At 40.8% G+C, this 17,275-nt stretch overlaps 1 pseudogene; it reads left to right on the top strand.

The window, feature by feature from the left end:
* Positions 1-11,597: 11,597 nt before the first annotated feature.
* LOC147462109 (large ribosomal subunit protein eL33z pseudogene) lies at positions 11,598-11,936 on the top strand (annotated as a pseudogene).
* The last annotated feature ends 5,339 nt before the right edge of the window (positions 11,937-17,275 follow it).

Below are 17,275 nucleotides of genomic sequence, written 5' to 3'. Positions count from 1 at the left end.
ACTTTTGCCAGTACTTGGAGACTTATGACCGAAGGAAATCCTGAAGTTGTCAATTGTGATGCATTATGCACATTGTTATTGCAAGAGTCACTTTCCAAAAAAACAAGACTAAACAGAGTGAAATTGAACAGGCATTTATTGTTGTTGAAAGAAAGGGAGGTAACAGCAGTGCACCCATTTCTTATGGTTCTTCTGCTAGTGGAAAATCACATGTTCCTAATGCTTCTGCTAGCAGCAAATCGTCTGGAAATTCCAGTGATAAGGGCAAAAAGAATATGCATTGCCATTATTGTAAATCTCATGATCACTTGATCAAGCAATGTCCTAAGTTGAAGGCAAAAGAGGCTAAGAAGAAAGAGGGTGGTTCCACAACAACTGCTAGTTCCATAACAAATGTAGCCATTAATAAGTCTTCTATGAAAGAAGACTGTGATGTTGATGTTGATGCAAAATGGTCTTTTAGTGCAAAGTGCACTTACAATCCTGTTGTCCATGATGCATGTATGTCAGTTGTGCTGCAGATTCATATGTGTGGTATTTTGACAGTGGTGCTACAAAGCACATTACCTCACATCGTGAATTGTTTACCTCTCTTGAGTCTGTCCCTCAATTCACTCCTTGTGCCAACAATGCCTCTTATCCGGTTCAGGGACTTGGAAAGATTGTGCTTAGTGCTACAAATGGTAGTTCTTTCACACTTGTTGGGAATGCACTTTATGTACCTGGGATCAAGAAGACTCTTTTGTCTGTATCTACACTTGCTAGACTTAGACTTGTAGTCAAATTTGAGGATGACAAATGTACAGTTCATGATCTTAGTTTCAGTGATGAAATTGTTGCATCTGGCCTTTTGTGTCGTGGGTTGTATAAGCTCACTTTGTATGACAAGTGTGGAAAAGTTTTTGCAAATACAATTGCAGATTCAAGGGTTGTTTCAGATGCAAAGCTCTGGCATGCACGTTTTGGGCATCTGAATTTTGCCAGCTTGTTGCGTTTGCAAAAATCAGATATGGTTGCTTCTTTGATTCCTCTTGAAGCATCAGTAAAACATGTTTGTGAAGGCTATATTTTGGGTAAAATGCAATGTTCAAGGTTTCCAAAGGATGGTTCAGTTAGGGCCACATGCAGTTTGCAGCTTGTGCATAGTGATGTTTGTGGGCCCATGCAAACTCCATCCTTGGGACATTACCTTTACTTCATGAATTTCATTGATGATTACTCCATGCATGCATGGGTATTTCCGCTTAAAGCAAAGTCCGAAGTTTTTATATGCTTCAAACAATTTCTAGTTATGGTTGAAAATGTCTCGAAATGTACTATGGGCACCCTCCATTCTGATCGAGGGGGGGAGTATATGTCTCATGAATTTAATGCATTTCTGGCTAGTCATGGGATAAAACACCAATGTACAGTGCCTTATATACCTCAGCAAAACAGTGTTACTGAGAGGGAAAATAGGTCACTTATGGAAATGACATGATGTATGGTCAAAAGTAAGCTTTTCCGCATTCTTTTTGGCTTGAGGCCATCATGTGTGCCACTTATGTACTAAACAAGTAAGATTTGAAGTCTATTACTCCATATGAAGCATGGCATGATAGAAAGCCTTCTATTGAGCACATGCGTGTTTTTGGTTGTTTGGCATATGCTTTGGTGCCACAAACACAGTGCAGGAAATTGGATGATAAGGCTGTCAAATGTATTTTTGTTGATTATAGTGCTAAAAGAAAAGGCTATAGATTGTATCATCCACAAGCAAAGTGTATTCTGGTTTCACGGGATGTTGTGTTTGTGGAAGATTCTGTTCAGCCCTTGCTGTCATGTACTAGAGTAGGTAATGTAAGCTCATAGGACATTTATGATACTTTGTTGCCTCTTTTCAATGGTAGAAATACGAATGTAAATTCCAATGAGGCAAATGTACAGCCTACGGGGGTTTTTTAAAATGTTACAGATCAGCCTATTAAAGTAGATGTACATGATGTACTTGATGAGGAAAGGGCTGAAAATGAGCAGGCTAGAGGTATGCCAAAATGGCTAGTGCGTACATTGCGTGACAGTAAATTGGATGCACCTTTGTCTAGTTGTACTTTTTCAGGCTCTCACCATGCATCTTATGCATCAGATTGTTATGCTTTGGCTGTGTCTAGCTTACATGATGTTGAGGAACCTCTATCTTTTGATGAAGCACAGAATTCAAAAAATTGGATGGCTACCATGCAACTAGAATATGATGCACTTATAGAAAATGACACATGGACTTTATGTGATTTGACTCCTGGAAAAAAGGAAATTGGTACAAAGTGGGTTTACAAGTAGAAACGCAAGCCAAATGGTGAGGTTGATCGCCATAAGGCTCGACTTGTTGCAAGAGGCTATGCGCAGAAAAAAGGCATAGTTTATAAAGAAACTTTTGCTCCCACTTGTTGTATGACTACTATTTGTTTTCTATGTACATTGGTAGCTCATTTTGGTTGGGATGTACATCAATTAGATAATGTTACGGCTTTCTAGAATCGTGACATATTTGAGGAAGTTTATGTAACGCAGACTCGTGGTTTTGTCAAGAAAGGACAAGAGAACAAAGTGTGCAGATGTAAGAAGGCTTTGTATGGGTTGAAGAAATCTCCTCGTGCTTGGTATGAGAAAGCTAACACTCATTGGTCAAACGAGGCTTTCGTAACAGTCCAGCAAAAAGCACATTGTTTGTCAAGCGTGAGGGCGATGTACTTCTCATTGTTGTTCTTTATGTGGATGATTGCTAACCACTGGTCCCAATGAGGCACATATTATTGAATTTAAGGCTGATTTGAATGCTACTTTCAAGATGAAAGGTTTGGGGTTTTTGCATCATTACTTGGGCATACAATTTAAGTAGTGTGATGGTGGTATTGCCTTGTGTCAGAAAAGTTATATAGAGACATTGCTATGTAAGTTTGGACTTGAGGATTGCAAACCTATTGCCACTCCCATGGAAACAGGTTTGATGTTGAGTCTACATGATGCTAGTGATCTTGCTGATGTCACTCTTTATCAAACTACTATTGGCTGTCTCATTTATGAATGCAACACGAGGCCAGATATTCAATTTGCAGTCTCAGAGGTCATCAGATTTATGCATAGCCTAGGGTCTAAGCTGTAAGGTTTAATGGCCATGTGGCCGACCGCCCATCACTAACTGCTACTAACCCTAAGTGTATAGCTATACACGTGAGCCACTAACACTAAGTAGAATGTGTATTGTGCTTTAGTGCATAAGATAGAGAAGAAAGAAAGGGGGCACACAGTGTGTGTGTCGGCTCTCCACCTTCAACCTGTGTGTGTGGCTATGGTGGTGGGTGTGTGTGAGTGTGTGTGCACATTCCTCTTCTCCTTTTGCTGTGCTCCCGGATTCTCTCCTTCACAATTGATATTAGATCTTTGGCGACCCGTGCGACGGCTTCCCGACGAGATGGAAAAGCGACGGAGCTCGGCTATGGTGGCTTGAGCTCGACAGAGGTGGATACAGCTTTCTCAGCTTAGGCACATATATTCAGCTTGTATAGAGCTTGTGTAACAAGCCATTGCTGAATTTTGCAGAAAAAGAGCAGGAACAAGAAGTGTTGAAGCTCATTTTTGCTTGAAATAGTGTTTTTTGCATATCTCCGTCACACAGAGTCTCATGGATATGATCCAGGAGTTTAGGTTGGGGTTTTGGCACATTCTGGATACAATGGTGATGTCCACTTTCTGAAATTCTGATCTGAATTAAAGTAGGTGCAACAACAACAAGTTTATGCTGTGTTTTTGGGCAAAAAATGAAGGTTTTTGGCATATCTCTCACACCCAGACTCGGATACATGTGATCCAGGAGTCTACCTTGAGGTTTTGTCATGTTTCAGATGTGTTGGTCATATCAAAATTTTGAAATTTTGAGCATTGAAGTTTTTGAGGTGTTAAGTTTGATTCCTATAGTGTAGAAAGTGATGCGGTTTGCATCTTTGGCTATGTATGGCACAATGTCGTTCTATTTGAGAGAGAATTCACCTTGTTTTTGTGTATGCAAGTAATATTTTAAGATGTGACTTTTGGATTGTCACACATTCGAATGCGGTTTCATGCGCATTGTTTGACTATGTGGGGCATTTCAAAGAGCTTTTTTAGTATGGTTTTGTGTAGTTTTCTATGTATGCATTATGTGAATACAGTTTGAGCTGGCCATAGCTCACAGGTAGCAGGTTTATAGGTTTGCAGAGTTTTTTGAATAGGTACATGTCCATAGAGCTACTCAGTCAGGAGTGAGCCAGGTTGCCCGTCTTCTTGCCATAAAATTTTGCAGTGTTATGCCATCTTGTACAGTGGTTGATATATTTCCACTTTGACAGTGATCGAGTGTTTACTCTCACTTTTGACAGGTTTTGTCAGTTTGGACACAGTTTGGTGTTCTTGTACCCACTCTCATAGGAGTGAGGATTTGCGTATGCTTGTATGGCTACAATACAGGCTAGTCACACAGGTTTCACAGGTTTTTATTACAAATTTCTGCAGGCAGTTTCTCTTGTGGGACGCATTTTGAGCTAGTTTTCTCTCTACTTGCGTAGATGGTTATGCGCTTTACGCTTGATTGAGCAATTTGGCCCAGTTTATGTTTGCAGAGTTTGTAGATTGTGGAGTGGTTTTATGCGAGTCCTACCATATGGCGAGCGAATATTTTCGAGCAAGGAGAAAATCGAGGAGAGAGAGAGAGAGAGAGAGAGAGAGAGAGAGAGAGAGAGAGAGAGAGAGAGAGAGAGAGAGAGAGAGAGAGAGAGAGAGAGAGAGAGAGAGAGAGAGAGACATCTAGTTGGATGAGTGAATACCGCTTGATTTGAATTTCTACTTTTAAGGATAAGTAAGTGGATACGAAGACTCTCTGCCTCCACAATATTTCTTGCCCGCTCTTGCTATCAGCTTTTGATCCTTCTCAAATAGGCTTCCCACGTAACCTTCATAATTTGTGACACCTATATGTAAGAAATTTATAAGCTCATCTTGCACATGCATGAAGATGAGAGCCTCTGTGCTTATAGGCTATAGCCTAGATCATCAATAGCAATATAAATAGTTACTAATCACTACACTCTATTAAAAAAACCATCAAAATTTAATGTGACGTATCAACTCAAAAGTTCATGCATTGCAAAGTAAAAGAATTGCAATTTTGGGTACTTTTTTGGGTCAATTATAAACCTAGAAATCACCCTCCAATTTTTTCATCCATAATACTAGAGAAGCTTTTGTAATCATTGTTCACCAAGAAATAGTCCTATTATTAGCATCCAAGTTATAGAATATGTTTTTGGCCAAGGCTTGCAATGGAGGTTTATACATGAGCTTAAGCTCCAATGTTGTTTTAGCATCAATCCATATTGGATTTGAGTTGACCATCAACTTATCTAAGCCAACATGAAAGTGATCTATTCAGTTAAAATACACATTTTTCAGAGCTTAACCTTGGAATATTGTTAGGCATGCAACGACCTACATGCCCATATGAATTGCATAGCGTTAAACAAAAAAAAAATCATTTCTTTATATTACTTGTAGGTATGCGTGCCAACACGGATGGGTACATGCAATGAAAGGTGGAAAAAAGGGAACTGGCTTTGGTTTTTGGGTGAAGAAAATTTGGCAACATGGATGGCTACATGAAATTATTTGTGAGAAAAGCATGCCAATGATGCCATACAAGGTCAACTTAAGTCATTAAAATTAGGTCTAATTTGTAGCTTTTGGTGTGTCAATCGATTAATATCCCTCTATTGCTATTTATTTAGTGTAAGTGCTCGCAATGATGCTTGCAATGGTTGTGTCTCTAGCCATCAACTAAGTTGACATTGTGGGGTACAAATAAAGCCTTAATAAGCAAGTACATTAGAATAGCAACAAGACATCTATCATCATTCAAATGATGTGAATGAAAGATTGTGGGCCGTGTCACATATGTCTGCTCCTTGGACATTTTACGTTTGTGCACAACTTGCGACAAGAAGCTACATTGCAAGAGACGTTTATTGTTCAAGCAACCTCCTCGAGAAGAAAAAGAAGTTCCTTTTATTAGGAGGCAAGAACGACACTTAAATGTCTTGAACATTAGATCACGAGGAGACATTGTGAACACTTTATAGTGAGGCGGTCCGGGGCGGGCAACAAGAAGAGTGGCCTCTAGACACCCTTCAAGGCTCCCGTGCTGCTCAATGGGGCTGGGGCACAACACAACACAAACCAAAACAACAAACCCACCGCCAAATCCCAACTACACAAGGGGCACCACCTAGTTTAAGAGCGAACTAGGACGCAAAAGAGGAGAATCATTAGAGCAACCCACAAACAAGCAAGGAATTTACACTAACCCTAACACCAATGGAATACTCTCACACACTAAAACACGAGAGAGAGAGAGAGAGAGAGAGAGAGAGATAGTGCTCGGGCTGCTTTGAAACGTATCGGCAATGATCAAGCAAACACAACTATATATTTAAGAAAGAGAGAGAAAGGGGGAGGGGGTGCTTGTTGCATTAATACCTTCTTACAAATCTGTCATGACAAATCAAAGTGAGATTAGTACTTTTTCAACATAGCTTGCGTAAATTTCACCACAACACATCACAAGAAAAGCCACCCCAATCACTGTCTTAAGGCCAGGGGAGTCCTCTCCACCCTGTCGCCCTCTTACAGTATGTGGGATTTATGGCTAGATTGATGACAACACCAGAGACAAGCTATCAAGAACTTAACAAAAAAAAACACCAAGACACTTACACATCATTGTTGTCCATTACTTCACGTTGGAAGGGAGACAAAGTATCCAAGCTTAGTCCAAATCCACCCTCCTTGATTCAGCGAATGTTGGGCTTACACTAGTAGGAGAAATGATAGATTTCCTACTCTCAATTGAATGATCACTCTCTCTCTTACAATGGCATAGATTTCCCTTGCTAATCCCCTATTACAACACATGCACATGCATAAGACAATGAGCTTCCACTCAAGAGCTCCTTCTAGAGAGGTTGAGCTTGGCTTCTCAAGCTATAGCATAGTGCTCTTGCTTATGGCTCCCCCCTTTTATGCTAGCTACACCCTCCTTTTATAGCAATTTTCAAGGCTAGGGTTACTCCTCTAACCATGGTTGGGTTAGATTTTCAACAATTTATCTAATTTCTTTTGCTTGGAATTATCAAGAAGTTGGTGGGGAAAGAGAGAGGAGAGAAATGGAGGTGATAGGACTTTTCATAGTGGGTTAGTGTTAGTAGAGTTAGTATTAATTTACAAATGGAATTGAATATTTACAATGGGAGTATCCATGTAGGATACAAATAAGGAAGAAAAACTCTTAAGAGGTAAGAAAAGGTGGATTTCTTACAAGGTTGATGCTCCAAGTGTCTTGAGTAGGGCCAATTTTGACGCTTGTTGACGGTCCACTAGCTTTGACGGTACATTTTTTCTCCACTCTTGACCTTCCTTGAGAGACAAGGTAATTGAAGCTGAGTAATCAACCACCATGATGCTATCTTTTAAGAGAAGAGGCTGAATTTTGTGGTTTTTTGATAGATATGGGTAATTTGGAGGAGGAAAAATGAGACTAGGTGGTCAATTTTGGAATGGAATTGTGTGTGGGAGGTATGAGTTCACCATGGTTTCTCTTATTCTTCAAGGTTGAGGAGAAGGTGAGTAGTGTGCAGAGAGGAGTGGTGAGAGAGATGGGGATGATGAGTGGAGAAGTGTGTGTGAAACAGGAAAATGATAAAGTGGAAGAGAGAGTGTGGCTGCATAGCATGGGAAAACTGGGGTCCACTAAAAAAATCATAGCTCACAGCTGGTAGCTCCCAAAATCATGAAAAAATTTGGGGTGATTATTCAGAGCGTGGGCTACATTTTCTCTTTTGACCACCGCTCCAAATTCGGAGTGGAGATAGGTGCCAAAATTCTCACCAAAAAGCTTGTTTTTTATGCCTGCAAAAGTCTTTTAGTGGTCCCCTCCTTTGTTGAATTTGTACAATGCATCCAAGAGTGAGCCCCTCCTTTGTCATATTATAATACAAAGCATTCAAGTTGCCCTTGACCCATGCATGGAGGAGGATTATTGGTGAAATAAGAAATATATACATGGTGGGACTAGTGTATGGACTATTCATGGACTTTAGCTCAATGAGCACATGGTGTTAGAATAATGAGTAAAAATAATAATAATAATATAGAGGAGTTATGGATATGGAAAGATATTGGAATCATATGATATGGTCCCTCCTTGAATTATTTTGGGTGAAAGAGGAAAAGGTATGCAAGTAAATAATATAATAAAAGTAACCAATGAGTAGAAATCAATTTTTTGTTTTCACGAGGGTGAGGGTGAAAATGTGGGAGTGATTTGTATAAAGGAAAAATATGAGGTTAGAGTATGTACATATTGGCAAAAAAAAAAATATAATTATGGTGTAAGAGGATGAAAGAAGGTGTACATAGGTTTAATAAAACACACACCTAAGTAGAAATATTTAAATAAAATACCAAAATAATTATTAAAAATCCCTATATTTAGGCCATCTATACAATGAAATATTTACACACAAAGAGGCCATAATATACTTTTATTTTTTTTATTTTTTTTGGCTCACCTAGCCCAGTGACTAGCTAGCTGAGGGTTTTTAAGAAGATATGGGAAAAGTCCCGTGACTCACGCACGCCTATGTACATTGAAATGGTAGGGATAGCCACAGTGTTTGGGTGATTTTGGTAGGGTGAGGTAACTCACTGTGGCAATTACAAAGAGCCGAAAAAACAGCTATCAATAGTTAGATGAGACCTTCATTTTCTTCAGCTCACAGTCTATGTGTGTTAGCAAGGTGTTCAACTTGCCTTGTGAGAGTACCCACATGTGACAAGAAAATTATTTGGTACATAATGGAAGTGTCTGTAGCCATCTATGCCGGCGCGGATGGCTACATGCAAGTTTCTAATGGAAATCTTTACATATGAGTTTCTACAGGTAGCTAGCGAGGGTGTTTCATTTGCCTTGTATGAGCACCACATGTAACAAGGGAATTATTTGGTGCATAATGGAACTGCCTATAGCCATCCGCGCCGGTGTGGAATGGAATTATGAAAATCTTTACCCGATCACTCCTGCAAACATTGGCACGATCATTCAAAAAATGAAGGGAAATTTAGCAAAATACCCCTCTAATTTGTGGAAATTCCCAAAATACCCTTGTATGTATTTTAGTTGGATTGTTTATGATTTCCTAATCTTTATTTCTTTTTGGCAATGGAGATCCGCTTTTAGTGCTTAGCATGTAGTTTGTCACAAATTACCTCCTAAAAAAAGACAATTATGTCTAAAAATAATGAAGCAATTCATCTCCAAAACCTACATAACTAGCTCAAATTCTAGTTTAAGTATCTTGTATTGATAGACAATCAATCTTCTTATGAAAGGCTACAAATTTTTTTATCTTTGGATAAAATTACTCTCACAACTAGGGTATTTTGGGAATTTTGGAAAATTTGAAGGGCATTTTGGAATTGATGACAACATCTGAGGGATATATTGGGAAAATTTGAAAGGTATCTTGGGAATTTCCACAAATTAGGACCCTATCAGATGAGAGCGGATGGACAAGGAAAAGCATGAGCGGGTCAATAAAAACCAGTGTTGCAAGCTTTTTCTGTCACACTGCGCGGTGGACATGGTGTTGCCAAGCTGAGCTATAATGCCAACTCATGGCCGTCACCCCCTTCTTTATAAATTATGTCTGAGGGGTAACCCTCGCCTACATCTGCCCATGCAATCTTTCTTGAATTTTGATTGGAGCAGATTGACCTGCGCATGCACTTGTTCCACCGCTTCGTCTGACTGCGCCTACGGACTCTCATGAGCGACCTGCTTTGGGGGGCACGATTAGACTGTTCCACCTCACACATGCCACTGGTCATGTGTGACACAGGCCTTAGAGGGGTATTTTGGTAACTTTTCCAAAAATGGATTGCCTATAGCCGTCCACGCCGGCGTGGATGGCTACAGGTAGTTTCATGTCATTTTTTCTTGCCTATTCCCATGCTACAGCGTTCAAAAAATGAATTGCCTATAGCCATCCACGCTGGCGTGGATGGCTACAGGTAGTTTAAAGTGTTTCTTGCCTAATCCCATGCTACAGTGCAACGGAAAAAGGTTGTCCAACAACTTGCTGTGAGTGAAGCCGCTTCCCTCCATAGCAACGGCAGTGCAGGTCCCCATGGTCGAGCTGCATTCGACGCACTCTCTATCGATGGAATCAGAGCCAAGGCCTAAGAATGTGCCCATTAAAGAGAGGAGATTGCCTGGCAAATCGAAGGGTTCTGAGGGCATCTGGTTACTACTGTCAAGAATGCTTCACGACGTTTATGATACTTCAAAAGCTAGCTGGCCCTGAGCTCTGTTGGAAAGTGTAGTTGGATGTACTAGTGCACAAATATCAGTGGAAAGCTTCTAAGGGAAGCTGGTTACTGCTAGTTACAAATATCAGTTAGTGCCATGGGAAAGGCTCTAAGGGCATCTGGTTCCATGGGGGGTGGGAAGCTCTGGAAGTTGACTAGCCCTCACCTCTATTTGTATTGCAGTCTCATCAACTATGGAGTGTACAAATTCAGTTGCCTCTAAACAAATAAAAGGATACGTGATTAGAAGTCCCTCACAGAGTTTCGTCCAGAGGGAAACGGGAGAGCAGCATTGTTGTAGCAATACCATTTCAATGGGTGTGACCTCTTACAGAATGAAGAAGGCACCCCTCAAATGAATAAGTTTCCATGGTTTTTACAAGCTAGTAAGTTGTACAGTGAGCTTCTGTGTCAGTCATTTTTCCATTGAATTATCTATCAGAAAAAAAATTCATAATGTTTGGTTCAGCATACCTGTAGGACTAGAAAGACGAGAGGAATTAGCATGCTCATAAAAGTGACACCAGCTATAATAGCGGAACATTTTTTGACTTGACTATCTTGGAGAGCGCCACCCAAAATATGTAGGCCCTAGGGATGGCATCATGGCAGCTGAGCCTGTAAGTAGGCTCTTCTTTCAAAAAGGCAATGTCCGTGTAAGCGCTAAATGTTCTTCATATTGTTGAATGTATTGTGTTTCTGAGGTTTTCTAGCCACCATTTCTTTTAATGGAAAGCTGTATCCAGATTCTACATATAACGTTTTGTGTTGATTATACAACTTGTCAAAGTCCAAGGTTGGGGGGCGAGCTCTCTGAGCCTTCCTGCTGATGTCCATTAAATTGTGGAATGTTGTTTTTTGAGCTCTGGATGCATGACAACTCAGTAGCACCGCAATTTGCAACCTGCAGAACCAATCTTTGGTCCCCAACTCAGCAGCCGTAATTTACAACCTGCAGAACCAATCATTGGCCCGAACAACCTACTAGGAAGCATGGCTGAATGGTACCTCGTCAGAACTCTAGCAACAGAACGTGGAAGGATGACACTATCAAGAGTCCCTCGTGAAATGTTCACTGAAGACCAGAAAGGCGGACAAGGTCAGGCTTCTGGAGCAATTGTCGAACTTGACCTCTTCCCTCCCATCTGTGGTTTGATCCCTCCGCAATGACGGAAAGGAAAGGAGAGTGCGTCAGACTTTATGTGCGGGGGCTTATCCTGGGATACAAGAGGGGGAAATCTAATCAATATCCTAGTACTTCTCTTCTACAAATTGAGGGTGTCAATACAATAGAAGAAGTGGACTGGTACCTTGGAAAGAGGATTGCGTATGTCTACTGCAAGGCTAAGACAAAGAAGAACGGGACATTGTACCGGTCAATTTGGGGTGGAGTGACGAAGCCTCATGGAAATAGTGGTGTTGTACGAGAAAAATTCAGAAAAAATTTACCACCCAGCTCATTGGGTGGAAGGGTTGGCGTCTTTATGTATCCAAGCCAAATCTGAGGGGCCAAGGAAGCCTGGATGGAGATAATGGCTCTCCAACAGGCTTCATGAAAACTCTTCTATTAGGCTTGCAGCCTATTTTCTCACAGGTGCTATTCTAGAAGTGTTATGGTTGTTCTACCCTGGGGTATGATAACCAGTGAAAGACAATTGACTTTTGTTAATGTTGCGGGATCTTAGTCATTTACGACCGGATTACCTCCAATGAGTTTGTTCTTTTTTGTGAAACTAGCAACTGTTGGAACTCTTCTGGGAAACTTCTGAATTGTGTATGGTTATCCATCATTTAATGACGTCTATATAACTGGCGCTTTGGCTTTGTGTTTTACCTCGATACTGAAAAAGAGTTTGAAATCTACAACATTACATTCTGTTTCAAAGAGAGAGAGAGAGAGAGAGAGAGAGAGAGAGAGAGAGAGAGACGAATAGTGGGTGTCACCTCGGGTGAAGTCCATGGTTTTCTCTCAAGCTGCAGAAGTGCCTGGTAGCCAGCATTCTCAAATGTGCAATGGCCTAATCCCAATGAGGTCAATGAGATTTCCATGGCCAATTCACTTTTAGTATGGCAGGACATCACCAAGATCATCAAAGATGGTTTTGTAATTTCAAACCTAATCAATGTTTACTATAAGCCAAGGATGAAGTTTGGTTCCATCCAAGGTCTTGTGGTTGAGATGCATGCGTGTTCTACGTTGACTTCTTTGTGGAGAGTATCCACACGTCAAAGGCCAAAAAGGCACGCAAGAATACATTTTCAAATCAATTTGAATCTCAGAAAGCCCAAAGAAAGGCTATTTGTTAGAGGAAGGGTGCAAGAAGGGAAGAGCTATTGGTGTTGAAGCTGATCTAGTTATAGTCGTGTTTAGCAAGACCACAAAGATATCCAAGAACTAAGCGATATTTTTTAGGACTTGAATTTTGTAGGGATTTTACATTCATACTTGCATGTGTCTATCATCAATGCAAATGACATTTGAGTCTTTGACTACAAGGAGGGGGAGAGAGAGAGAGAGAGAGAGAGAGAGAGAGAGAGAGAAGAAGAAGAAGAAGAAGAAGAAGAAGAAGAAGAAGATTTTAACATCATAGGAAACTATCCCAAGAGACCTTAAAGATCTATCCGTCGATAAGAGTAGAGAGAGAGAGAGAGAGAGGACATGTTAGAGTTCAAACCTTTCTAATGGCGAAAGGGAGCCCACACCTCTTTAGTCTAGTAGTGAGCTCTTGTATCAACCCTTTATTAGTCTTTAAATTTTTCCTCTAATGTTAAGGTCTAGCTTTAGAGTAGCTTCAATTTGGGAAAAAATTTATTCTTTGAAATAATGGAAGCATGCCTCTTGATCATGAGGGTATGCTATTAGTAGACTGCCATAAGAGCATGGTCACATGATGCATATTTTTCAATCACTTTTCGAATAATAACTATCCAGCAATTATGAGCTTCACGGGCTTTGTAGTTGTGAGCATAGTAGAACTATGTTGGGGGCCTCAAGCACCATACCAAAATCAACATACTTACACTATTAGCCCCTTCCTTACTTTCATGAGGATGGTTGCAAGAAACTATTAGCACATATGGACCAAGCAAAGATGAGAAGGTAGTGGGAATTAGATGCTATCACCTATATTATGCACACAGCTGACCTCCATGTGTAGGAAAATGTGATTTTAGTTACTATGCTTGAACACGACATGGAGCACTGCTTCCCTTTGTAATTAATGCTAGGCATTATCACCTTAGTTATCATTTATGAATAACTAGGTGATGTCACTTGAACATCACCTAAACAACCACCGCCAAAAAAGACTTCCATAAACCCAAAGAAAAATGAAGGTTTTGTGCACAAGTTTTGTATGGGTGTTATGGAAGGACGCTCCACTTTGATGCATCACTATGTGCCATCTATGGACTTTGGAATTTCCCCTTGAGAGTCATATAACTCTCTCTTTACAAAAGTTTCACTTTAAGTGTTCACAAGCTTTCTTCCTTAGCTTCTCTATAATAGACACTAGTACCTTCCATCCCTTTAGTCCTCTTCCTAGCCATGAGGTTATGTCGATGTTAGAATGTAGAATGTTTGAGATCAAGGTTATTCTTTGAAAGAGAATTTTGAGCCTATGGGAGACCATGTATATTTGCGTCCATTGACATTTTGGAAGCACAAGTGACGTTTGGAGGCTGTAAATATAGATGATGGAGAAGATGCATATTTGAAGTTGAAAATCATAAAAATGTACTTTTGAATATGCTTTCTTGCTTGATCATGAGCTGCATCAATTTTACAACATAGATATGTTCAGGGTGCTTTGCTAGATGTCGCTTGATTTTGTATTAGCTCGGAAACACTTGCTCGAAGTTTGGGATTCCTCGTTTTATGCATATGTGAGCATCAATTTTGATGTGATTGATCATGCTTTTAAGCATTGTGTAGTGGTCGAGTTACCTCCCACTTTGTTTGCCATAGTTTTTGTAAGGTCTTTGACCCCGATCAAAAAGAGCACCAATGTACCTTGAAATGAATATACTGGAAAAAGTTACTATTTTTAGCAGTTTTCCGAATTCTGTCACAGTGTCATGATGTTTAGAATATTTTAAAGCTTCGAAATGTGAATTAAAATAATTTTTGTAAAAAAATTCCAAAAATAGTAAGTTTTTGGTCACCCGACCCGTCCAGTTAAGACCGTCTCGAAAAACTGCACCCGTACCCCAAATTTGAAAAAATGCATTTTTCGGACCCCAGGGGGGCTGCTAAATATGGCAGGTACTCGGGCGAGTACGCCTTAGTTAGAGCTTGCTATAGCAATTTTCGGCATCAAATTCCGACTCGTATGACCCGTTTTAGCCTAGAATCAAATTTTCCCAAAATTGTTCGGGGAGGCTCCGGGGGCCCGAGGTTGTGTGGGAGTAGGTTCCAGCCCACTCCAGCTCAGCTTTAGCAGCTAGGGGGCACCCTCTTGCCTTGTGGAAGTCTTGGGAGAGTTTCTAAGCTTGCTACTAAGTGTGAGAGTCAGTTAACCAAGCCAACTGGACACTTGGTGGGTAGGCAACTGGACTTGCCATGCTTAACTAGAGAGGCTCCTCTTCAAACAACACCCTTACCACCTCCAATGCTAGGACCGCAACCACCACATCCGAGAATCACTTCTATGAATCAAGTGGGTTGTGAGTCATCTATTTCTTGTTTGGAAGGCTATGAAGAAGATATAGATCCTAATATCGCCTATGGGATGGATGTGCTTGAAGACAGTCCACAATACTACATGGAGGACTATTGGGGACAACTCAGACCTGTATATCAAGTAGCTGCTCTTGCGGCAAGAGGCCAAAATATCAATAAAACTGCTAAGAGACCACCTCTTCAATGCTATGAGTGTGGAGGTCCACATCGTGTAGCCGAGTGTCCTATTAGGCTACAAAAGAACGCCACACTAATGCAAACCAATCAAGCGAGCACGTCTACAATGCCGATACTCATGTGTAATCGATGTGGCATAGATCATTTGATTGCTCAATGTCCAAATAATCCAAATGAACCGAAGATCACGCCATTAAACTTGATTGAAGTTACCGAGGAGCCATCACCAAGTACACTTGTGGTACCAGTAAACGTACTCACACGATCGATGCTCCAAAAACAAAATTATATTCTTGAGGAAAGAGACACGGAATCAATTGCCCAATCTCAGAAAAAGAAAAAAACACGAAGAAAGAGATCGCAAAAATCAGCGAAGTCAGACCCCAGTTCCAGACCCCAGTTCAAAGACCAACATAGGGACTGGTGACGACCCCGTATATATGAATGACACTGAAGAAGATTCTGATTCAGGTGAAACCATGGAGACCAAAATGACCACTAACATAGAAACCAACAAGGAAGATCTTCATGAGCCACAATGGCCAGGATCTAAAAAGAAGATAGGAACTTACCCAAATCCTACAGAGGAGATTGAGCGAGTCAAGCAATTAAGGAGTTTGGTAGAAGATACCCAAAGGGATCTAGAACCAACACCTAGGAAGATCCAGATTACAGACACTGTGTTCCCTACGCAACAACAATCTCACCAAGTCCATAGACCCTTGGACATACCTAGTGTCGTCCAAGAAGAAAGTGACTTAAAGTCATGGGAAAGTGGGCGTACTCACTTCTTGATGGAAAGATTGTTTACAGAGGGACTACCTGATCCTATCGAAGAAATGGAGATCCCATCTTCCCCACATCAAGGGACTCAAGGCCAAAAGGTCCCGTTAAACATTGCCAAATTGATGGATTTCATGTCTTCGGAAGTTAGAACCACCATCATGTCCAAACTATATAAAGACCCTGAGCTAGTCTCAGCTCTTCGAGCCTTCCTCAATGGAGAACTAAAGTTTGGGCTACCACAATTTGCACAGATGGATGGAGCTGGCGAGATGCCAATAGAGGAGGAATACATAGATCCACAACCCAACCTAGATGAGAACCTTGTTAGAGAAATACCTGTTAACAAGTTGGGACCATACTTTGAGGGTGATGAATCCAATGCGACTATACCAATCACTACTAAGGGATTAACTGTGAAGGGAATCCTTGATGGTGGCGCTGGGTTTAGCATTGTGACTAAAAATTTCTGGGAAACTATGGAAAGACCTCACCTTGCAACCACAACCATAGTAGTGAAGATGGCCAATGGGTCTATTGTTAAACCTATTGGGATGCTAGAAGATCTCAAGATCAAGGTCTTTGGACATAAAATAAGGATTACCTTTATTGTTATGGATTTCTCCAAACGCACTATGGCATCGGAGATGATCTTAGGACGTCCTTTCATGAGGGAAGCAAAAATGGTGCATGACTGGTCCAAAAACCATGTCTACTTGCAGTTCCAAGATTCTGTCATTTGAGTGGATCTTGTGACGGGTTGAGCACATCCTCTAGGAAACAAGTTTATAATTAATCATAGATCTGACACCACAGTTCACTCGGCCCCATTGCAGTATTGTTACACGTATAAAGCGTACACTGATGTTGGGGAAGATTCTCCTTATATGGATGTACTACCTGGGATGACTGAGTCGGACAATGTGGATTAGGTCCACCTAGCAGCAACCATAGACACTTGGGGAAATAGGGGGACAACCTGGGTAACACCTGAGGGGGATGAAATACCACCACTTGTACCCTTAAACATGCTAGAAGCAATGCATATAGCTTCTGATGATCTACAAGATGAAAGTTTGACTGGCATTGAAACCAGTAGCGCCTCACAAGACTATAGCCCACACGATTTGGGGTTAGAATCATCAGTTGAAATTGACTCTGAGGACGAAGAATTTGAGTTAAATCTTAGTGCAAATGTGACAA

Source organism: Adiantum capillus-veneris, chromosome 3 (assembly GCF_014529385.1).
Source record: "Adiantum capillus-veneris isolate H3 chromosome 3, ASM1452938v2, whole genome shotgun sequence".
NCBI lineage: Eukaryota > Viridiplantae > Streptophyta > Polypodiopsida > Polypodiales > Pteridaceae > Adiantum > Adiantum capillus-veneris.
The sequence above is the reverse complement of the archived record's forward strand: the minus strand, read 5'-3'. Positions and strand labels throughout refer to the sequence as shown.